The sequence below is a fragment of the Benincasa hispida genome, chromosome 2, assembly GCF_009727055.1.
Source record: "Benincasa hispida cultivar B227 chromosome 2, ASM972705v1, whole genome shotgun sequence".
NCBI lineage: Eukaryota > Viridiplantae > Streptophyta > Magnoliopsida > Cucurbitales > Cucurbitaceae > Benincasa > Benincasa hispida.
This window is the reverse complement of record NC_052350.1, coordinates 15,975,888-16,002,354: the sequence shown is the minus strand read 5'-3', so window position 1 is coordinate 16,002,354 and position 26,467 is coordinate 15,975,888. Positions and strand designations below refer to the sequence as shown.

General features: G+C 35.2%; 1 long non-coding RNA gene and 1 pseudogene across 1 annotated transcript; both read right to left on the bottom strand.

Annotated features, from left to right (window-relative positions):
- LOC120071988 overlaps positions 1–24,138 on the bottom strand; it is a 29,746-nt pseudogene extending 5,608 nt beyond the window's left edge.
- Positions 7,037–8,963, bottom strand: LOC120070590. Its single transcript, XR_005479992.1, has 2 exons — positions 8,537–8,963; positions 7,037–7,469 (listed from the first exon to the last, which is right to left on the bottom strand). It is a non-coding gene; the product is annotated as an uncharacterized LOC120070590 (long non-coding RNA).
- Positions 24,139–26,467: the final 2,329 nt, after the last annotated feature.

Genomic DNA, 26,467 nt, shown 5'->3' with positions numbered 1-26,467 from the left:
TAGGTGTTTCTTTTTGTTGTTAATCCCAAGATACCGGGTTGTAGTATTGGGATCAAATAGTTCGTGTTGAGCTATTTAGGAGAAATTTTTTATGCGAGTTTTGGAACCATTACAATCTTCACATAGTAGAACCTGCAGTTGCAAAAGACTGGACGTAGTCCTGAGTTTGAGACGAACCAGTATATTTCGGTGTCGTTCTCTTTTTTCCTTCTCTTAATTAATTCTATTTTATGATTGTTAATCTTTTTTACTCTAACTTGTGGAAGTGAGAATTTTAGATATAGTTTAGTCTCCACATTTTATTTATATATAAATATATATTTCCAACATATTTGTCCAATGTCAAGATCTATAACATATCAACACCAATGATTCAATCCATTCAATTAAAGTGCACCAAAGCTTCTTTGTTAATCCAATAATAAAATATATATTAAATGATTGCTCATTAAAATACTATTTGGATCCTCTATATTTTCAAGTTTGTTTTGTTGGGATTGGGGAGACAAAACTTTATCCATCTTTGTGTTAAATACAATATGGATTGCAATTTTTTTTATTTTTTTAAAGTTTAATTTTTTTTATTTTTTTGGGTAATGAGCAACAATTAACCCACTACATTTCTTACATGAATATAGTTAACTAAAATGGGAAAGAGAAATCGAAACTTTTGATTCTTAATTTTTCTCCATTATATCATTTTTCTTCTTCCTGTTGTTGCTCTCTATTTTTACTTTATCATGATTTTTTTAATTGAATATCCCCATCATCTTGACATCCAATGGAATGGCACCACATTTCTTCAATAATTTTACTTTCAATTTCTTCAAATTTAGAGGATAATCGAAGAACAAATCTCCATTTTTCGCTAGTTACTGCCAGAAAATGTTTAAGGAAAAAAATCTCCATTATATATATATATTTTACAAATTTCTACATATAAATATTGCACTTAATGTGGATAAAATATTATTATTTATATATTCAACAATCCTATAACATACTTTAAGAGTCATCGATCTTATAATAGTTGAAAGTGTTGTCGAAGTTGATTATCGAAGATGATTCGCGTTGGAGTTTATAGTTGGAGGTGGTTGTTGGAGCATAAAGTTGGTCGCATGAAGGTGGTATTGGTGTTGTCGTTGGAGTTTGTCGTCGGAGGTGGTTTTCGGAGCTCGAAGGTGGTCATTAGAGTTGGTCGCGCGAAGGTGGTCGTCGAAGTTGATCGTTGAAGATGATTTTCGTCGGAGTTCAAAATTGGTCGCATGAAGGTGGTATTCAAGTTGGTTGCCAGAGTTTTGTTGCCAGAGGTAATTGTCGAAGCTCGGAGTTGGTTGTCGGAGTTGCTTGCTCAAAGATGGTCATCAAAGTTGATCATCGAAGGTGATTTTCGTCGGAGTTTTGTAGTCGGAGTTGGTCATCAGAGTTTGTTTGGGTGGTTGTCTGAAAAAATTGGTCGTCGGAGTTGGTCATCAGAGTTTGTTTATTAAAGGTGGTTGTCGGACAAAATTGGCCATCGAAGTTGGTCACACGAAGATTGTCGTTTGAGTTAGGTCATCAAAGCTGTCATCAGAGGTGTTGCCAGAGGCTGAAATTGGTCATTGGAGTTATCATCAGAGGTGGTTGTTAGAGCCCGAGTTAGTTCTCGGAGTGTGGTAACGATAATCATCGACGGTGACCAACGAGTGACACAATTGAAAACATTGGAAGAAGAGAGAATTGTGGTGAATTGATAAAATATAGCAATTCAATTCCACCAACATTTAAAGTTGGTGGGCCAAACATTGAGTTGGTATATTATACAAACTCAACTGAACTCATGTTGGTGAGTCAAATACCCATATGTGTATATATATATATATATATATATATATATATGGGATAGCAGGCAATGAAGATGAGAAATATCCGTCGAAAAGCGCAAAGGGATAACAAAAGAACAAGGGTGACTCGAGATCATATGAGGCCTTAGGCAAAACTTTGATAGAGAGGCCTTCATATAGAAAATATTATCTAAAATTTATTTTTATTGCTTTTTGAGATGCAAAATTATGTATTAAATCTTGATAATCTAAGTTCATTAATATATTCTTTTGAATGGATAATATGGCCAATCCATTTACTATTTATTGCGACATGGTTGACCTTAAATAAAATTTAATTAATTTTAATTTAGAAAAGCTGGAAGTAATTGTTATTGATATTGTTAATAATATTCTATAAATATTATATGCATTTGGAAAAATATTTACCTTTTTTTTTTATATAATTTAATATTTTAATAGGACAATCAATTTCATTTTGCAAGACTTCTCTTTCTATTTTTAATTCAAAAAATAAATCTAAACCGTTAATGTCAGAAAATGTATCATGTTTTACTGTATTTTCAAGATTAATACAATATCTTTTGAAATTATGATCATCTAGTGACTTTAAAATTTTCATATCAAATAAGCAGTTAAAGATATTTTTGCATACTTGAAATTGTTTAAATCTATTTTTACATGAAGAAATTGCTTGACCTATAATATAGCAAAAGTAATCAATAACTCCTTCGTTAATTTCATGACTTTTAAGGGATTTTTCCAATCATTAACTCCATTAGCCAATTGAATTGTATTAGATTTAGTACCAAATAACTTACAACAAAAACAATTTATCGATTGAGTAAACTAGCCAATTTTTGTCATGTTTTTCGCCATTAGACAATTTTTTTTAGTATAATGAATATTAGAATAATGTCTAGAATTTTCATCTTTTGGAAAAATTAAATGACTCTCTAATGAGACATTTTTCTACTAATAAGTCAATTAATTTATAATAAAAAATTTTTTCATCTTCCTGGATCATATATAATATATTCAGAATGCACCATACATATTTCATTATCATTACTAATATCATCATTATTTTCTCTTTTTTCACTTTCCTCCTCACTCTCTAATTTTTTTTTCCATTCAAGTTTATTTGATTACATGCTTCATTTTCAACCATATAGTAATCTACTATTTTTGTTTCATCTTTCGATTTGTTTGTATCTATCATTTCTTCTATTATTTCATCAGGTTTATTACTTTTACTTCATATAACAAATTTATCGAAAGCACCTTTTTGAGATTTAATCAATTTTTCAACTTTTCTTTTCTTCTTTAGCTTTTTATATCCAGATTCATATTTTCTAGTAGACATATTGATATTATAAGTATGAAAATATAAAAAAATCTTAGATGTTAAGGTATTAAATAATTAATAATATGAAATGATTTTTTTTTAGAAGAAGGTAAAAGAATTTGAACCAAAAAACCTAAAACTTTGAAGCAACTGGATTGAGTTGAGAAAATGATCTCTGCTCTAGTAATTGATAATCAAACTTGGATTTCACTTGGACTTGTGAAGCCATACAAAATATAGATGAAAATCTAAGAGTTGAGAGAGATTTAGAGAGCGGAAAAGAATTCAACTTAAAACGAATCTAACCTACCATAAGTAATATATTTATGAAGAAACAGGAAGGGTTTTAGTTTTGAAAAAATAAAGGTCTTCAACTCTCCCAATATAAACTTATGAGAGTTTTGAGAGAGTATATTAATGGTTGAGATTTTTAAGGAAATTTGAAAGGAATTATGAATGAAAAGATAAATGATTAATAAATTTGAAATGTCAACTAATTAAAATTGAGAGAGTTTATTGTTGGAAGTATCAAGCTAACAGCGGAAGAATTCAAGATCATTAAGCACTATAATTCAATAATTTTAACAAAAAATTAAGTATGTTTATACAATATGAAAAGGGTTTCAAAAATACCTTTGTAGAACTCCCTATATCTACGAATTCAACTCCAAATTCCAGTCCAAATGTGTAGTAGACCAACAAAAGATCTTCCCTACTATTCTCTTGGACCTTAGATTGAGTTGTGAGACTCAAAATGAACTAAGTCAAGAGAATTTGGGAGGAGAAGAACACCTAAGCTGAAGAACTCTTTAGAAAAGAAAAAAAAAACCAACAAACCATTTTTGCATGCTCATTTCTCATCCTAATCTTGTGTGTTTGAATCATTTTGAGCATGCTGAGAATCTTCATCAAATGAAGACAACACTTGCTTCAAGTTTGTAAGTGGACTTTGACTCAAATTCAAAAGCAAAAGTGGGATAAATCCACTAATTTAGAAAAACCATTTTTATATTTTCAAAATCATTTGATTTAAAATGGATTTAAAATCAATTAATTCAATTTTTATTGAAATTAAATTTTAATCTAATTTTTCAAAAAATAAATTAAACAAAACTGATTTTCTAAATTTGAATTCTCACAAAATTCAAATTTTCAATTTTTAAATTTAATTGATTTAATTAATTATATTAATTTAATATCAAATATTAAATTAATTACATATCAATTCTACAACCACGAATCTCTGTTCATGTAATTTGATATTTAAATAAAATTTAAATATAAAAAAATTCTCCAATTTCATTTAATTCAGTAACGAGTAATTATATCGCATATAATTACTAATTTTCTTAATTTATATTTGAATGTTTCAAACTCACTTATCACGTTATTCTGTTTGTGAGCTAGTAGGGGACCTAATAGACCTACAGATCATGGGCTCCAACGATCCGAGATTAACCAACTAAATTCTTTAACTTAATCAACCACCATTCGTTACTACCGGGTCACTCCACTAAACCCAGTAGTTGCACTCCCCTCACTATAGATCTATTATGCCTACTTGATATAACCATAATTAGTAAGTTAATCATTCACAGGTTGATCGTAATAACGGCTGGGTCAATAGCTGTTTTATCCTCGAGATTCCACTGATCCTCTAATGAATAATTGGTTTGAGATCCAATCATCAAATCGAGTCCCTCTCAGGCCAATGAGAGGGTGAGGCCTCATGTTTAAGACCCGAAGTCAGCATTTAAGAGAACAATCTCTCTACTATCCCTAAAAGTGTGTAGGAGTGAGTTCCATCTTACACCCTATGTCCCTACCTATCTACCCAGTCTTACCCCTAAAATGGAAGGCTTATTGAGTCGGTGACGTTGAGTCAACCCTCACCCATGCAAATCTAAGGATAATCCCGAATAAACAGGAGTTTATAGTTGGCTTTGGATTAAGGTTAAATTACCTAGGTCATCACTTTGAAAGTCATTCTTAAACAGTAAATAGTGTTATAAAGTAAGAGTGACTTATTTCTTGGTCCGATCTTATGAAAACTCTTACATAAGATGCCCTCACTCCTCATGTCTCCACATGAACGAATTAGTATCACTTCGTTTATAACACTTTACAACATTTGTAACATCTACAAAGTGGGCCGCATCCGATAGTATTTCCAAAATAAGGTACCTAACTTTATTCGTATACTATAGATCCTTTTAGAAATCTACCCGAACTTGATCCACTCTTATGTCTCCACATAAAGTTTAAGTACTCATGTAATAGCTATGGATCTTAAGTTTATTGGATTTATTTCTAAAACGAAATGAGCAATTCATATATTTAATAACTACTTTATTGAATCAAACTTCAATAACATCTTTATTGATAACAAAATATGTTTATTGTTTACAAACCACGAGTTTTATGGCATCAGATACAAATATATACAATGTTGAGTAATGAGAGAATAAACACAATAAACGAGGACATCAGATACTCAATTTTTCTCCCACTTACCCTTGTTTTAACCTCCCTCGTAGTCCTAGTCCCACTAGTAACCATCGAACACTTTAGTCGAAAGGATCGCTATAAATAATCAGTATACAGTGAGCTTCTTAATTGTCAATAAATGGAAAAGGCATCTTATACCCACAACCTTTTGCTTCTTGATGCCAACATCAAATATTAGTGGCTCGAGTTTCGAGTAAACTCATGTTATGATTAGGCTGTCACACAATCCTCTCACTACATCAAGGTACTCTCAACTCTTTGAGTAAGATGCACCTGACCTATCTTAACAACTGTTGTTTCAGGGTCAACATAATATTCTTTCACTATTATGGAAACTTGATACAATATTTTATGATCTCTCATGTGTACTTCTTTATGTAAACCAACATTTGTCAATTATAAATACTTGATTTTCTCCTGAGTTGAAAAAGTATACTGCTTTTGGGTAGCCTACAGATAGACATACTGTTTAAACAATGTTCCAAATCCTTAAGGTTCAACACTAACATATGTGTCGACCTTTTTCAAAATTTATGAAATATGTAAACATCCTTTACTTGTCATAAACAAACTTTATGACCCTCTCCACATCTCATATGGAGTTTCAAAAACTTCTTAATGGAATGATGTTCAAAAGAGTATATAACAGTCATTACAGTCACTACTGTGTATCCCCAAAACAATTTAGGCAACTGAGTAAAAGGCTCATCTAACAACCAAACCATGTCTAACAAGGTTCTGTTTTTCTTCCTGATACACCGTCCTGCCGAGGCACTAGGTGTAGAGAACTGTTACTGGATTCCAAATTCTATCAAATAGTCTTGGAAATTTTAGCTTCTCTATATTTTTTTACCTCGATCTGATTGAAATGTCTTAATTATTTTACCTAATAAGGTTTAATACACCTTGAACTTTTCAAGTATTTTAAACTTATGATTTAGGTAAATATAACTTTACTTTGAATAATCATCATAAAGACCGATGAAATATGAAAACTCTCTTTGTGCCTTGATATTCATCGGACCATATAGATCTGAATGTTCGAGCTCTAAGGGTTATTTTGGCGCTTTAAAATCTTTTGGTCATCTTATGTAACGACCCGACCCCCTAGGACTCAAGTTAGACCATTACTAACGCATGCTTACATGTAAGTTACAATGACATTCTTTTTATAATGAAATAAATACTAAATAAATGAACCCCTCAGGACTAAAGCTAGGCCATTACTAACGCATGCATGCATGTAAGTTAAAACGACATTCTTTTTATAATGAAATAAATGCTAAATAAATTAGATAACTAAAAAGATTTGCATTAAATTCAAATACTTAAATTCAAAGGATAGGGTACCCATGAATCATGAAAAGAAACAAATAATTCTAAAAATAAAACTTAAACGGTAGTCTCAAATCTCAAAACTGAAAATGTAAAACATAATATAAACATTAAAATATGAGCGGAAGCATGTAAACTAGTCCCCGGTGGCTCGATCAATGATTCCTCTTATCAGTCGCCGGTGCATCTCTATCCTTACTTGAAACAACATGAGAAAGAATGAGTATAAAAGTTCTCAGTAAGTAACCCCACTACTGGGGTCAAGCTAGACATCTATGTCCTCTAGATGCCTACCTCTGGTGGAACATAAATACTCCTTTAGTCCTCATGGGACTCATACATGAATAACTGATTTTGTTCTGATTGTAGTTAAGTATACTCACTACCTTTAGTAAATCCCGTAGGACTCATAACCTCTGGTGAATCCCGAAGGAAACCACGACCTCTAGTGAATCCTGAAGAAAACACAACATTTCGTGGGCATCTAACTAATCAGTGAGGACACTATAACAATCTCAACATACAAGTATCATAATATGATTTTATAACATACATATACATCTCAACATCATAGTTCTACAACATATATATACATCTCATCATCATGACTCTATAACATACGTATACGTCTCAATATCCTCAGATCAAATACAATCTCATGGAATCAACTATTATCTCATGCTAGCATTCAGGTATCTATATGCGCATTTAATCTTTCAGATCCTCATATGAAAACATACATCGATTATACTATACTATGAGTCTGTCATGCTCTCAAATTATGATGCTAGCATATATCTAGTGCCTGGCCCGTGGGAAATTTCTAGTAGTAAGATTATTTACCTTAAATCGCAAGTCCAAATATTTCCCTCAAAGTAACTACTCGATAATGAAACTCAAATTAAACCTACAACATAAACCCAACATTTAATTCACACTAAGGCCTGATTCCACCCATCAATTCATACAATCAACCCCAAAATAATTTACCTAAAGTGTGGCTTGATCAACGGTCACTTTCAAGCTTTAGCTCCAAAATCTCCACTAAATTCCACAAAGAAGAACAACCTCTAATTCTGATGGAAAACGACCTTAAACCTTCTAAGTATAATAGTCAAGTCAATACTTAATCCAATCATTAGTGGGTGTCGGAAGATCAACCTCAAGAACCACAAATGTTACCAAATTTCTTGTCGGGAACGAACTCGAACTCGCTAAACATCATGTTGCGCACTTCAAACTACTCCAATATTGTATCTAAATTCCAAATATAATAGATATCAACCAAAAGGAAATCCAAAAATTTAATGGACAAACAAAAACCTTCGAAACTCAACCAATCTAACCTAAAAACTTACCAACACTTGTCGAAATCACTTCAAATCTTCTAGAAAACATTCTTAGCACTTCTTAAATTAAAATCTAGGACCAACTATTATGGGTAAACATTAAATTCAAGTCAACCTTATCTGGTAAGCGAGGTAGAACAACAACCCAAAGAAAAAATTCACGAATAACTTACCAATCATGCTCAAACCTTCTTGCACAGGGTGATAATTCCTCTTTAAGACATCAAATCTAACCTAAACAGATCTGATGGAACCTAAGACGGTGACAAGGCTGGGTGGCACTGAATGAACGCGGACGACGAGGTGGATCTGGTCGCGTCGACGCACAGAGGGGCACACGGTGGAGGAGGTATGCAGCAGCGCGACTGTAGTGCATATCGGCAACTGAGGCGGCTGATAGCACACGCTGCTCGCGGATCAGGGGCGGCGGCTTATGGGTGCTGGGCTCGATCGAACGACAAACAGTTTCAGAGGGGTTCTGGTCTTTCGAAAGGGTGAGGAAGAGACGCGAAGGGGGGTTTCGGTTAGGGAGGCGCACGAGGAAAAAGAAAGGGAATTGAGAGAGAAAAAGAAAAAGAAAAAGAAAGAGAAAAAAAGAAAAAGAAAATGAAAGAATAAGAATAAGAATAAAAACAAAATATATTTTATTTTATTTTATTTCTTAATCCACATAAATTCTTTAAATTCCCTCCCTTTCAAAAAAGAAAAAAAATTAACTTCTGCCATTCATTCCCAACGTAAATAATTTTCCAATGTTAATAATTAAATTCCCGTAATTACGCTTAAAAGTCAAAAATTCCAAAAATGCCCCCAATTAAAGGAAATTACTGAAATTACATTACTAACAAAATATGGGGCGTTACATCTTATCTCCAAGATAAGACACACATAGTGTTAAAAGGTTGTCTTCTAACTTATTTAGATGACCACTTTTAACCTTCTTCTTAATTCCAATAAGACTTATGTGACCAAATTTTTAATTTACAAAAGATAAGTACTTTGAAGAAACCCTTCCTTTTGTTTTTTAGCCATTTTAAATATCTGAATATTTTAAAATGGCATTCGCCTTGGTTGGTTTTAACATAGAAGTTGTTTTATAATAGAACAAATAAAGATACTTCTTTTGTTAATGAACACTTTATTTATGACAAAAGATACTTTTGTACAAATGTTCTTACAAAAGATAGATACAAAACTTTTTATTACATTAACAAGAAGTACATAGATCCATATTTTGATTAGAACTTCAGGAACTCCCACTGATTTGTTTGAGATAACCTCCCTTGTTCACAACCCCGAGAGTTATCTCTTCTCATGAAAGCATCCTTCAGAAACTAATTTCATTGTTTTGCTTTTTCTGCTTTCTTTTCCGCAAGTTACTTTGGGTAGTTTCTCTTCCAGTGCCTATCTTCGTTGCAGAAGAAATACTTTCCTTTGTCTGCAACTTTAGCTTTGCCTTTGAGGTCAGTGGGAGTTTTTCTTTTCCCTTTACTCTTTTTCATCTAAAGACTTTGTTAACAGATGAAGAAGAATCAAACTTTATCTAAGAGGACGATCCTCTTCTATCTCCAGTGGCAACATTTACCTCTGCTTCCAATTCCTTAGTTTTCAAAAGGGACTCAAAAGTCTATAGCTCATTGAGAAGAGTGGTCAAGTTGTATTCTATTTTGTTCATCATCGTATTGGTGCAAAACTGTAAGAAGCTCTTCAGAAGAGACTCTAGAATAGAACTTACCTGACTTTTCTCGTCTATGACAGCTTCATTTACTTATGCCACATTGAAATAGACCATCATGTCCAAGACGTGTTCTCTAACGGAGACCCTTCTTTCATATGGTAGTTATAAAAATATTTGATGGCATCATGTCTAAGGGAGAAGGACAGCTGTCCAAACATCTTCCGCAAAGATTCCATAACCTCTTTAGCGGTATGCATGCGATCGTGTTTCTTAGCCAAAACATTAGATATGCTGGCAAGAATATAGGCTCGTGCTTTTTCATTTTCCTTTATTTACTTGTCATATACTTCCCGAACAGTTCAGTTTGCATTTAAGCTAGGATTTGGAGGACATTCCTCAGTTAAAACGAACCTTAAATCATTTATTACCACTATCGTATTCAAATTCGATTTCTGTTGGGAACGTCCTAGAACTTAAAATTCGAAAATTTTGTGTTACATTCTATTTATCAATAAAATATTATTGAATATCTTATTTGATAAAGTTGTTGATATTTCATTCTATTATGAAAATACAATAAACATATCCATGGCTATAGTATGAATACTTTAACTTTATGTAGTGACATAAACTGGATCAAGTTAGTATATAGCCTAAATGGTCTATAAGTATATAGATGAAATTGGGTATCTCATCCTAGTAACACTATTGGATGCGACCCATTTTGTATAGGTAATACAAATGATGTGATTCACATATCATTCATGTAGAGATATGTGAGTGAGGGTATCCTATGCAATGAGTTTGCATAAAGACTGGACCATGAGATAGTCACTTTTCTTTATAACAACCGTTTATTGTTAAAACTGACTATTTTATACTAAAGTAACCTAGGATAACTCGATCTTAATCCTGAGCTAGCTATGAACTCCTGTTTATTCGGGATTGTTCTTTGATCTGCATGGGTGAGAGTAGTCCAATAACACTGCTCAATAAACCTTCCATTTTAGGGATAAGACCGGATAAATAGCTGGGGATATAGCCCTGCAAGATGGAATTCACTCCTACCCATTTTTAGGTTAGCAGATAGGTTGTTCTTTAAATGTTGATTCCAAGTCATGAACAAATAGGGCCCCACCTTCTTATGATAGAGAGGGACATGATTCATAAGTGGTATTATGAATCATTTGTTTATTATAGGGTCAGTGGGAACTTAAGGAACAAGATGTATTTACATGGATAAAACGGTAATTTTGACCCAACTATAAATACGAACAACCTGTGAAGGATCGTCTTATTGATTATGGTTAACATGGACAGAAATACATCGAAAGTGAGGAAAGTGAAACTATCGAGCTATAGTGGTATGTCTTAATGGTTAACGAAAAGTAATTAATTTGATTTAATGTGAAGCCGCTAAATAAACAGTATGGCTACGAAAATTCTTGGTTGACTTAGAAGTAGTTCCAGATATGCACCTACCCATCACATTGTATTGTGACAATAGTGGTGTTGTTGCAAACTCCAAAGAACCAAGGAGTCACAAACGTGAAAAACATATTGAGAGAAAGTACATCTCATCAGAGAGATAGTACACCAAGGAGACGTGATCGTCACGAAGATAGCCCTGAAGACAACCTTGTTGATCCATTTACGAAGGTCCTCTCAGCTAAAGTCTTCGAGGGCCACTTGGTTAGACTAGGACTCCAAGCAACGAAATCTAGGATAAGTGGGAGAATATCTATGGTATTAGAGATGCCTTAGTTTATTGTATTTTCCTTTATGTTTCTCAACATTGAATTGTATATATTTATTCTTACTGGAGTTTTAGTCCAAGTGGGAGATTGTTGGAAATGTCCTAGAACTCGTTGTTCGTAAATTTTGTGTTAAACATTCTATTTATCAATAAAATATTATTTAGTATCTTATTCGATAAAGTTGTTGATATTATATTCTATTATGAAGATCCAATAAACATATCCATGACTATAGTATGAATACTTTGATTTTACGTAGTGACATAAACAGGATCAAGTTAATAGTATATAGCCTAAATAGTCTATAAGTATATGGATGAAATTGAGTATCTCATCCTGGTAACACTATTGGATGTGACCCATTTTGTACAAGTAATACAAATGATGTGATTTATAGATCATTCATGTAGAGACATGTAAGTGAGGGCATCCTATGCAATGAGTTTTCATAAAGACTGGACCACGAAATAGTCATTTTTCTTTATAACGACCGTTTACTGTTAACTGACTATTTCATACTAATGTAACTTAGGATAACTCGATCTAAATCCTGAACTAGCTATGAGTTCTTGTTTATTCAGGATTTTCATTTGATCTGCATGAGTGAGAGTAGTCCAACAACTTCACTCATATCCGTTTTTAGATTAACAGATAGGTTGTTCTTTTAAGTGCCGATTCCAAGTCTTGAACAAATGGGACCTCGTCTTCTCATGATATAGAGGGACATGATTCATAAGAGATATTATGAATTAGTTGTCCATTAGAGGGTCAGTGGGAAGTTAAGAAACTGGATGTATTTACAGGGGTAAAATGGTAATTTTGACCCAGTTGTAAATACGAACAACCTGTAAATGATCGTCTTACTGATTATGGTTAACATAGACAAAAATACATCTATAGGGAGAAGAGTGCAACTATCAATCTATAGTGGTATGTCTTGATGATTAACGAAAGATAATTAATTTTGTTTAAAGAGTTTAAGCAATTAATTACAAATCGTTGGAGCTCATGATTTGTAGGTCCAATAGGTTCTTCTACTAGCTCATAAATTGAAATAATGAATTAAGTAATTGATTGGATGAATTTTGAATTTAGGGTTATGAATTTGAAATGTTCAAATTCAGTTTTAGGGTTTATCTATATTTTAATCGAAATTAAAATGAGATTGGAGAATCAATTACTATTTAAATTATGATTTAAATATTGATTATATGAATTTAAATCGTATTGGTGGAATTGATGTTTTATTAATTTAATATTAAGATATTAAATTAATTAAATTAGTTATATTTAAATTAATTAATTTTGAATTAATTATATAAAATTAAATTTTAAATAAAATAGTTTTATTTAAAATGAAAAATCAATTTTTTGATTTTTTTTTTTTTTGAGTTAGTGGTTTTTTTCCAAAACAATTGGAAAAATCCACTAACTTCACAAAGGTGTATTATCACTAAATTCCACTGTTAACTCTTCAATCAATACCAAGTAGGAACTGTCCTACATGCAACCATCTTCTAATGCATAGTTTAAGGCTATACAATGAAGCTTCATGCATGGAAAAGAGAAGGAGACTGAGTCCTTTATCCTTACTGTTGTAAAACTGAAACCTACTCCACCCTCACTAGTTCATCTTCAATTCATCTTGATTAGAGTGTTTCCACCACACATTCCTTCTTGAGCATAGTTGAGAGATCTTGTTGGTGGTCTATCTGAAGAATCCAGCTCAAATTTGTGGAAATTCTATTGAAATAATGAAGAGAACTACAAAGGTATTTTCATGTTCAAACCCTCTTTTGAAAACTTCATGAGTAGCATGTTCAAAACTCAAATTAAATGTAGTTTAAGTATTTATTGATCCTAAATTCTTCTATTGCATGTTATATTACTCCAATTTTCATGTAGCATAATTGTCCCTAGTAAGTTTATCAGAAGCCAACAACTGAATTAATGAGCTAGTCATTCTGAAAATATAAACAAATTATATTAGTGAATTTCTTTCAAATCAAATCATATTTTAGCAAAGTAATAACATATCCAAATTTCATTATTTTATTTACAACAATACTATAATGAGTTAGAATAAGTGCTATCGAGGGACAGTTAAATACTCCTTCACTAAAGTAAGACATTCTTGACTAAATACTATCTCTAGAATAACTCATATTCCGATAGTTATTTAGTTACCGTTTTCGGTCAAGAACTTACTAACACTTAGTAATTCTTTAAGTGTAACCCTCCATTTTCAGAAGGGAGCGAACATCATCGTCGTTCCTTATGTATTGTGGAGGGGCTTTGTATTTAAGCTTTATATTTAACTCTCAATATAAGATCGAACTCTGAATAAATGACATTTGTAACCTTGTAATGTGAGATTTAACTTCTTCATACTTCAATGTAATAGGCACAATGATTCTTGTCAATTTGCCTGTAACATATGAACTTTCATTCTCATCCTAATCACCTCTATGTTGAATAAGTAGATACTTTTCTGTCATCCTACAAAACAAGAGAACATTTGTTATTAAATTGTACAAGCAATTGAAGTGTGCTCTCGCTCTCTCTCACTCTTGTTCTATCTTTTGCTCTCTCTCTTTTTACTCCCGTCTTCGATTTAAATCTCTCAAAACTCTAAACCCAAATGATTTCTCGCTCTCACTCTCCTAATACAAAATTTTGTAATGCTCAATTCCTACCTTTCTAGAAATAACACAACAAAAATAATGAAATAAACACCCAAATAATGAAACACCATTCTAGAAAACTTGTTCCATTTTGAAAAAGCCCTATCTTGGAAATCCTCATTCGAAAAAACTCCGTTCAACAAAAACACCATCGAAAACTATGGAAGTAATCACCGTTGAAATGGAGTTTAGAATTTAAAGAAATCACCATTGTATTATATTTAGGTATTATTGATTTGAGACTTCAGTCGTGAAAATTGTCAAATCATTCGTACACTGACGAGCAATCACATCAAACCGAGAAATTTAAAGTGAGAGCGAGAGTGTTTGACCAGCCGAGAACGAGACTTATAACTTGAGGCACTTGTGAGGGCAATTTACGTAATCTGATACGACGATGATGTTAGCAGAGAGTCAATTGACATTATTTTAAAAAAATTGATCATTTGACATTTTGAGTCTAGAAAATGGGTGATCCGTATAAATTTTCAAAAAGGTGGTATATGGTTTTTTCCTTTTTTTTTAGAAAAAAACTTTCTTATATATGCAAAGTAAGGTTTTTGGTTCTACTTTAAGGTAATATCATGCCTTCAAAAGGGTTTCAAGAGTTCATCTAGGCAGAGGGCTAATTTTAGGCCGAATATCTATCCCCTAAACAAGGCCACTCTTGGGACAACTGCCATAAACAAAGAATGGCCTCAATTTCGGCATCTTCCCCATAAGTTTGAAACTCTCCTAACTCAATTTTGAACCAACCATCAGATCTCATGCTTGGCTACTCAATCTCCGACATTCTATTCTTACATTGATTTCTCGCTGCCCACGGTCCAAACTGGTGCAACCAATGCAGGTTCTCCTAGTAAAGGTCCAAACAAACATTCTTAATACGACATTCATTGCCAAAAATTCCCAATATGGCCTCCATAGGATCAAAATCGGATCCATAATATTTAAGTGTCTTCATCTTAAACACAAAGTAAGCAGCATAAGTTGTTGTAGGAGACAACATTCCACAACTTATCTTTCCACATATTTTATACCACTATACCTCGAGTAGCACGACTACCTCTCCAAACCTGTTTCTCGCGCCCACATTAAAAGGTAAGGTGTTAGAATAGAGAAGAGAAAAAACAGAATAAAGAATGTGATTTGGGCATTGAGAAAATCTCATACACTTATAACCTTGACACCTAATGAGGTTTCCATTTCCAATAGGAAAAGATATGGGTGTTCTTGAAAAAGTTAGGGAAGAAATGAAAACACCAGAGTTACGTGGAAAACCCTAGACCAAGGAGAAAAAACCACGATAAGAGTTTTTTATTTTTAATTCAGATACACAGTACAAGAACAGGTATAAATAACCAAACAATGAGAAAACTTAGACTGATAAAAGACAAAAACGCCCTTAGGGCTAAAATATAATTTCAACACTCCCCCTCAAGTTGGGGCGTAGATGTCAATGAGACCCAACTTGCTAATACAGGTGTCAAAAGTTTGTCTAGGTAAGGAAAACCAAGAAAATACTATATCAGTATTGTCAACAGCCTATATTGATGATGGTGAGAACATCTGCAACTTGTTGACTAGACGGAATAAGGAATGCAAATGCTACCATTATCCAGTTTTTCTTTGATGAAGTGTCAGTCAATCTCAACGTGTTTGGTTCTATCATGTTGAACCGGATTGTTTGCAGTATTATGGCAACCTTGTTATCGTAGTAAAGTCTCATCGGGTCATGACTTTCTTGATGTAGATCTACTATAACCTTCTTTAACCAAATCTCTTCACATATACCCAAGCTCATCGCCCTGTATTCAGCTTCAGCACTGCTTCTAGCCACGACGCCTTGCTTCTTACTTCTCCAGGTAACTAAGTTTCCCCACACAAAAGTACAGTATCTTGAGGTAGATTTCCTATCTGTAACAGAACCGGCCCAGTCAGAATCTATATAGGCCTTGATACACCTTTTATCATGCTTTCTGAAAACCAAGCCCTTTCTAGGAGAAGACTTCAGATACCTCAGGATCCATGTGTCTTTCATACGGGGCCTGTATGAACTGACTGACCAAGCTAACTGCATATGATATATCAGGTTTGGTATGTGACAGATATATCAGTTTCCCCACAAGCCGTTGATCTCTCTTTGTTTATAGGAACATCATCTGCTGACTCTATCAAATTGAGGTTGGCTTCTACAGGTGTATCTGCAGGTTTACACCCTGTCATTCTAGTCTCTCTCAACAAATCGAGTGTGTATTTCCTCTGAGACACTGAGATCCCTTCCGTTGATCTTGTTACCTCCATTCCTAGGAAATATGTCAAGGTACCGAGATCTTTTATCTCAAACTCATCTGCCATTCGTCGTTTCAACCTGTCAATGTCTGTTGAATCATCTCCTGACAGTATGATATCGTCAACATAGATAATCAAGATTGCTATTTTTCCTGGTGCTGACTTCTTAGTGAACAAGGTGTGATCTGAATGCCCTTGAACAAACCCCTGAGATTTAACAAAGGTGGTGAATCGATCGAACCAAGCTCTAGGGGACTGCTTTAGGCCATACAAGCATTTTTTTAATTTGCACACCTGATTGTTGAACTGTGCTTCAAAACCTGGAGGTGGGCTTATATAAACCTCTTCTTCCAGTTCACCATTCAGGAAAGCATTTTTCACATCCAACTGATGGAGGGGCCAGTCTTGATTAACAGTCACGGAGAGGAGAACACGAATAGTGTTAAGTTTTGCCACAGGTGAGAAGGTTTTTGAGTAATCCACTCCATATGTCTGAGTGAATTCTTTTGCAACCCATCTGGTCTTATATTTGTCGAGAGTTCCATCTGACTTGTATTTGATAGTAAAAACCCACTTACACCCTACGGTTTTGTGACCTCTCGGAAGACTAACTAAATCCCACGTTTTATTAGTCTCAAGGGCCCGCATTTCCTCCATAATTGCACATCGCCATTCAAAAATTTCCAGAGCCTTGTGCATATTGCTTGGAATTATCACATTATCCAGGCTGGTGGTGAAAGCTCTAAATCTCGTAGACAGGTTACTGTAAGACAAGAAGCTTGTCATAGAGTGTTTGGTGCACGACCTAGTACCTTTTTGCAGAGCTATCGGTAAATCGAAGGTAGCATCAACCTCAATCTCATTGATCTTGTCAACCTGTTGATTTGTACCCAACTGTTGTTCATTTCCAATCCCCTGAGCACCATTTGGCGCTTCACTACTGCCATCATCCCTGATTTCATTGCCATCATCCCTGACTTCGCCCGAGTACCATATATCACCTTCAACATACTCATTGTCATTATGACTAGGGGTACCTTGAACCTAATCCGGTTCCGATTCTGACTCTTGAACACCTTCTAGCGAAGCAACAGGAGAAACAATTTCGGGAACTATTTCCTTTCGGAGATGCTTCCTATAGTAAGTTATCCAAGGCACTTATTTTGTAGGGAGGATAGGCTCATTTGTTTCAGGGATAGGTTCGTTAAACAAGTTTAAGGGAATAAAGTAGGTGGAAGTGTTAGCCTCTTCACTCGAAGTCTCCCCCTAAAGAGGACTAATGGGAAAGAAGGGCTTGTCCTCTAGAAATGTGATGTCCATGGTGACAAAATTCTTTCGAGAGGAAGACTGAAAGCACTTGTAGCCCCGTTGATGGAGTGGATACCCAACAAAGACACATTTCTGGGCCCTATGAGCAAATTTACTTTGGTGAGGACCATGGTTATGGACGAAAACGGTGCACCCAAAAACCCTAAGAGGAACATCAGGGAAAAGGCGAGTGGACGAGATGGATTCTTTAAAATGCTCTAAGGAGGTTTGGAATTTGAGCACACAGGAGGGCATCTAATTTATGAGATGAGTTACAATAAGAACAGAATGGCCCCTTAGATACGAGGGTAAGGATGTAGGTATCATGAGGGATTGAGCTGCTTCAATGAGGTGGCGATTTTTCTGTTTGGCCACCCCATTCTGCCGAGGTGTATAGGCACAGGAATTTTGGTGGACAATTCCTTTAGAGTTTAAGAACTCACAAAGGGTCTGATTAATAAATTCACGCCTATTGTTACTTCGAAGAATGGCGATTTTGGTATTGAACTAGGTTTCGACGGTGGTGTAAAACTGTTGAAAGACCGTCGTCACTTCAGACTTGTTTGTAAGAAGAAACACCTATGTAAGACGGGTGTAATCATCGATGAAGGTAACAAACCACTGTTTACCTGATACCGTTATGACATTCGAAGGGCCCAAACATCACTATGTATCAGGTGGAAAGGCCGGGAAGGTTTGTAGGGTTGTGAGGTAAAAGACGCCCTAGGCTGTTTAGCACGGATACAAATATCACACGACAAAGATGACACATTCACATTTTGAAATAAATGGGGAAATAGATATTTCATATAATGAAAGTTTGGATGTCCAAGACGAAAATGCTATAATAAGAAATCAGTTTCAGAAATAGTAAGAGAAGACAGTAAACAAGTGCTAGATAAACTCCTAAAAGAAGCATCTTCGGAAAGAAAATAGAGCCCCCTATTGTGTCGGGCAGTGCCAATCATCTTCCCCGAGCTCAGGTCTTGAAAAAAAACATTATCTGGTGATAACACAATTTTGTAGTTCAAATCTCTGGTTAACTTACTCATTGATAGTAAATTATACGATATTTTTGGCACATGTAAGACATTATGTAAAATCGGTCCTTGAATTCGGGATAAGTGACCCTTTCCTGCAACGGGGGCAAATGACCCACCTGCAATTCTTATTCTCTCATTTCCAGCACTTGGATAATAGGAGAAAAATTGGTCAGATGATCCAGTTAGATGGTCCGTTGCTCTGGAATCAAGGATCCAGGATTCATCTCCCTCAACAAAGAAACTAAAGGAATGGGGAATACCTGACTGTACAAAATTGTCGATTCCGACTGTACCTGGATCCACCTGGCTCGTCCCTGGAGGGGCACCATCAACTGCTTCACTAACGAAGGATCGACCGGACTTAGATTTGTCGTTCGGAGGACGCTGCTTGCCATTTAGAGGTCGGCCATGTAATTTCCAGCACTGATCTTTCGTATGCCATGGTTTCTTACAATGTTCACAAATTGAAGGGGTCTTTCCATTCTGTTTGTCATTCTCTAAACCCAATGACTTGACTCCAAATGCAGCAGAGTCCAGGGTATTAGGCGTTGTACCATTCATAGCGCTGGTTCAATCTTCTTCCAATATGACCTCTAAGCAAACTTCCATCAGGGACGACATTGGTCTTTATCCCAAAATTCGGCTCTGAACACCATCAAACTTCGAGTATAAGCCAACAAAAAAAATCATAAACACGGTCATCCTCCTCAATCTTCGAATACTGAACCCCGTCAACTGGGCAATTCCAAACTATTTCCTGACATAAATCCATCTCTTGCCACAACAGTGATAATTTATTGAAATAAAATGTTACGTCAAGTGTCCCCTGCTTGCACTCATGCACCTGTTTTCTCAAGGTATAAAGACGAGAAGCATTCTGCCTCTTTGAATAAAGTTTCTGGACAACTTCCCAGATATCCCGAGCAAAAGCTGAATAAAGGAGAGGCTTCCCGATCTGAGGCTCCATACTGTTTATTAAAATTGAGCGAATAGGGAATCCCCCCTTCCATATCCGTTCTTAAGGATCCCCAGGTCTGGGTATTTCCCTTGTTAGGTACCCGAACTTGTGCCGCCCCTTGAGAAACCATCCTCACAAATTATGACCAAGAAAAGTAATTTTGTCCAATAAGTTTTTTGCCAATAGAAATTTCGGCATAATTGCCTACAAACCCAAGACATAATGTTTGTGAAAGGTAAAGTAGGGTAAGCAGTTACCGGAGTTTCTGAACATAACGGAACCCCCGGGTATGTATCTAGTAGAAAATCTGTTGATGGATTGGCCGAAGATCTAACGCTGCCCCAAGTGCAGAAATTTGCTGCTGAAGATTTGCTAGTTGCTGTGAACACTAACAGTCCCACTATGAATCATTGTAGGTGTTTCTGCTCATAGATCCCTGAAGATATCATTTCTGTCAGTGTGGGAAAACCAATGGGAGGAACTGGCTGACCAGAGGGCAAACAGCGGGAGATAAGTATTTGTTGTAAAGGGGTTTGATTGGACCGGGTTCGGCTGGACTGTGTTTGGCTGGACCGGCTGATTCAAGTGATTTTGTGGGTTCTGGTTAGACTGACATATCGGGCATGTTCGGAGGGCTTGGAAGATACATGGGTTATGATAGATCAGTAGATCGGGTGTGTTCGGAGGGTAGGAGGAATTGAGTAACGCCGGAAGGGAAAAAACCGGAGGATGGGAAGACGAATGACTTGGAAATGTTTCGCCGGCGGGATTTGGAATGGATCTGGGTTGCAATCTGGGTTGCGATCGGTTTAACTCGGTGGCTGGAACAAGGAAGACGTCGAAGGCAGGCACTCGTATCTGGACTGGACTAGTGACGGATGGTCGAGTCTCGACGGCAGCTACGCCAGTGTGTTTGAAGTCGTCGATGGTAACGACGAAGGTCCTCCGACGGCAGTGACGGGCTGGATCGATTAGGGTTGGTTGGATCTGAATCGGTCCAATTAATGACCGTAGATATTGGTCAACGGTAGCCCTAATTTCAGTACTGTTAGAATTTTCTCTTGGAGTTCCATCCCCTACTAGAGTCGATGACTGAATCTCTTCTATTCTATCGATGTTCTCATCACCATGCTCTGATACCATCTTGAAAAAGTTAGGGAAGAAAAAAAAAACACCAGAATTACGTAGAAAAATCTAGACCAGGGAGAAAAAACCATGATAAGAGTTTTTTATTTTTAATTCAGATACACAGTACACAATACAGGAACAGGTATAAATAATCAAACAATGAGAAACCCTAGACTGATAAAAGACAAAAATACCCTTAGGACTAAAATATAATTTCAACAGGTAGCACTCCCAACACTCGACAAGGTCCCTTGCTCCAAGCATTATGCATTTCTTACCACTCCATTTGTCCAATGAAAAGCTCTGCCACATACGAAATATTGAAGAACCTAGTCAATTTATGAGCATACAAAGAGAGAGTGCAAGACAACACGACTGCTGATTCAACAAAGTGACAAAAATGTACATATAATGATATAAATCATGGCATTTTGATCTTTTGTGAATAGGACTGGTATAATTGTGCATACAATGAAAAAATATTATCCAATATTTTTGGATTTCAATTACCACTCACCCACTAATTTCCAATGTTTCAAAAGCAAAAAGCAGCTCGAAGCTTTTCCTCTTGTCAAGAGGAAGGCATACGTCTTTACGCAGTATTAGGCGTAAACCTCAAATAGTGATTTAAAAATATTTTACAAATTGTAAATTGGTATGATTGAGTACTACTAAACATGATGATCATATAAAAGTAAAAAGAAAATTCACCCCTACAATTTTCACTTAATCAAAAATTCTAAAAGGATATCTTTATCATCACTATTACTTTATATTATTAATACAATTATTTTATACTATAAATTTTTGTTACAACATAAAAAGTAGTCCTACTTCAAATTGTCACAATTCAAGTCTTGATATTTTTGAATAATTAGGCAAATCACTATTATTTTTTATCATTAGACGATGTGTGGAGATTTTAAGCCTCGGTCCATTATCACAAAGGCATAATCCTCTTATGGTTCAGTGAAGGCGTAAGTTTTGAGGCTAAAACTTAGAGCTTGACTCAAGGTTAAAAATGTTAACTAATTGTTGTCCAATTGCTGATGTATTGTGAAAGAGGATAAAATTTCGAAGGCAAGTACCTAGAATGAGAAAAAGAATCTTTTCAACAGGACATAGATAATAAGAAGCTAGAACTGTCGTAAGGAGAATTTCAAAATTTTCTCAAACTTCACACACCAACAAGAATAAAATGCGATCATAACAGAACTGGATTCAAAATTTCAAATATATTCAATGAAAATGATATTCGTGTTAACCTTCTTAAAGATAATTTCTAAAAGTCTTGTTAGAGGAACTTGAAATGCGAGGCAATGACCTAAAGAAATTGGGGGAATCGGGAAGTTACCTTGTTGGCGTCATCAATGAGCAGCGGAGTATTGCAAAGGGAGAAGAAAATATCCTTCTTGGAACTGGAGATCGGATCAAAACTCAGATCATCAGGTTTCGTTCGAGAGATCAAAACGTTATAATCGGAAGGAAGGACCTCTCCCAGGTGATAGCTGACTGGGCCGCTGCATGGAAAGTCCAGGAAACCGTCGATGACTGCAGCCATCCGATGGAGCCGTCAGTGACAAGATGTTGGCTATTACTCCTTCCGGTATCAAAGAGAACTCAACAATTTCTTTGCCCTCCGTTTTGCTTCTCTTTTTCCATGAAAATTTCACAAAATGACCCAAAGGCAAAATAACTTTTTTACCAATGACTTCTTTTCTACCGGTAACCTTTTGTCCATGCAAAATTTTAAAATTACCCTTAATTTTAAAAAGTCTTCCCACTAAAGGCTTCCATCTTCTTCTTTATATTCAATACAATACCAGCATTTCACCCAAACATTTATTCCTAGCCAATATTCTATCAATAGCATTGAATAACATTGTTCTCTCGGAGTGTTCTCTCAAAGTTTTAGTCCAACATCTTCGTTGATCGCTTTCATCGTCAGATTCAGAAATGAAGAGAATATAAGTGATATTCTACAATATTTCTTATCCCAAATCACTTTCATAATAAGTGTAGATATAAACGATCGTATACTAATTTATAAACGACGTGTAGTAATTTATAAACGATCTTAAAGTAATTTATAAATGATTGTATAGTAATTTATAAATGATCGTATATTTAGTATTGTATATGCGATCGTATATAAATTTATGAACGATTGTTTATAAATTATTATACAGTCGTGTAATAAATATATATACTGTCAGTCATAATTACAATATTTGCTTAAGATTTGTTTATCCCATTGTAGATCAATGACGCTGTTTCACATCTTTGTACGATTTGGTGGGGATGGGGATGAGTTTGGAAGGAATTATATTGAAGGTCATATGAAAGGTCTAAAAGTTAGAAATGATATAACATTCAGTGAATTAGTGAGTATGATGCACCAACGATTGAATATCGATTCGAATATGTTTGATATACACATCAAATTTTGTTACAATTTATTGGTCCTAGTTCCCCGATTGACATAATCGACGATGAAGATCTTAGCTTTTTTTAGAAGGCAGTGATGCATCCTAGATGCCATTATTTGTATCAGTTACACCTTGCGAAAGTCATGGAGTACACATAGACAATTTGTACCAGCATTGTAATCCAACTGATCAACCCATTTCAACTAGTCAAAACTGTGGGTTTGCAACCATTCCAACACGTAATATTCACACCATTTCTTCACTGAATAATCATATTGAACCATGTAACTTGGGGGAATGACCGAAGTGAAACTTGGTTTGGTCACAACAGTGAACCCAGATATACTTCACAGTTCAATATTGAACATGGATATGGACAATCTTCAGAACCACAAACTTCTCCAACACCTTACATCCATGTTCCAATCCCACCTGCTCCTGTCCCACCAGTTGTGATGCCTTCGGTTCAAATGCATTCCACCATTCCAACATAACCATTTGTAGATATACCCAGACCATTAGAGGGCACATCGTATGACGACCTCATCACAATACCTCATGACTGTCTGAATGACGAGGATATAAAGGTCGGTCAAATTTTCTTTTCGAAATATGATTTATCAATTAAATTATCGATGCTTGCAATAAGAAAGAACATTGACTGCCATGTAAAAAAGTCAACAAAGAGCTTACTAATTATCCGATGTTCAATGGAGGAATGAAAGTGGAGGGTCTATGCAAAAAAAAAATATATATATATATATATGAAATAAAGTGATTCCTTCAAAGTGACGAAATATGCAAGCGAGCATACATGTTCTCTCGAATTGAGAATGAGTAATCATCGAAAAGTAAAAAGTTGGGTTATTGGACATTTAATCAAGTCCAAATACGAACAAGTTTGTCGAACTAAAGGAAATCAAGCACGAGGATTTCCATGAGCAGCGGAAGGGATCGTTCCAAATTCCATTCGAATTGAACACAACAGTCTAAAATGGAAACTAACAGGTCATGCACAAATAGAAATTACATCATGCTAAACGATGATAAGAGATAGAGGATGCATACCTTTGAAGAACCATTCTTCACGAATCCCTCGATAAGTCCAAATGTGTCCACAGCAACACTCGAACGCAACGATCGGAACACCATGACCCACAGCATGAGCACAACGAATGGCCAACAGCTCCTCGAAACCAATCAAGTTCCACTCGATTCACGAACTGAGTGAGGACACCACCACAATGGTTAACTTGGTATTCTCGGTGTGATAATCTAGAAGTTGTGGGCTCTGTATGATCTTGGCTTGAGGAAGAGACTGGAAGTCTACGATCGAGCAAGTGGGAGATAATACACTATCTATCATATAGACGATGTGCTCGATCGTTTAGTAAACGGTAGCCTATCATATAGATTTAGCCACTCGATCGTGTAGCTACAATCAGCTGAATGACTATCGTATAGTCAAAGATCCACGATCATTTAGTCAAAGGTAAGCGATCACTTAGCTGATCGTGTAGGCTCTCGGCTATCGCTTAGTGAAACTCTTTCACTTGATAGCTTATCCGTGAGTTCTTTTCGAATGAAGTAAGTCCTCTAAATTTAGGAAAACCATTTTCCTTTTATCTCACGGTTACCATAAAACCACCAATAACCTTTCACTCAATCGGTTATTAAAGAAAAAGAAATTAATTATATATAATTAATATATTATAAATAAATGATAATCAACTTACCATATTATATTTATAACCTAGAGTTTTAATATTTCATCTCATGAAACATATAAACCATAGTTCTTTTTCTATTTTATGATACTTAATGTAAATCATATTTACATAATTTCTCCACTTGATATATCCCATACATCACACCAATTATATCATATATAATTGAATTTCCTCTTGCTAATTTGAACACTTCAAATCAACCCCAAAATCTGATTCTCAACTTGAATCCATTGAGCTACCAAGGGGACCTTATGGACCTGTAGCTTGAAGCTCCAACGGTACGTGAATAACTGTCTAAACTCTTTAGTCACGGGATCCACCATCTGTTAACTGTCGGGCACTCCACTAAAGATCGACAACTGTACTCTTCTCACTAACAGATATATTTTTGTGTCCATATTAACCAATCAATAGTGTGATAACCCTTCACAGATTGATCAGTGATAGAACTATATCACTGCCTATCACTGATCGAAAGTGATATAACTCTACCACTATCTATCAGTGATAGAGCTCTATCACTTTGTATAGCTAATAGACAGTGATAGATGTCTATCATTGTCTATCAGTAGTAGAGAAATGTTCACATCCATACATAGTCACATAAAAAACTATCTATCTACACAACAACAATTCAAAAATAAAGAATAATAAAGTGATAGAGTGGTAGAGTTCTACTATCTATCAGTGATAAAGCTCTATTACTTTGAATAATTGATAAACAGTGATAGAGATCTATCACTATCTATCAGTGGTAGAGAATGTTTGTAACGACCCGACCCCCTAGAACTTAAGTTAGGCCGTTACTAAATACATGCATGTACTTGGGATTGTCAGGTAGATGGAGTCCTTCTTTTCAGTACTCTATATAAATAGAAGAAAAAGAATTTCCATCTCGCCCGTTTGTGAGTGCTAAAGGATGAACCCTTCCCTAGTCAACTTCCTCTTCTTTCGAGTGCCATCTCAACGTAGTAAACTAGCTAACTACCTTTCCTCTGGGCGCATACTAGAAAGTCAACAAACCATAGCATTTCGGGTTGTTAGGTTACAGGTGTGGTTCTAGCTGTATTGACCGTATCCTTTGGTGTAACTGGTTA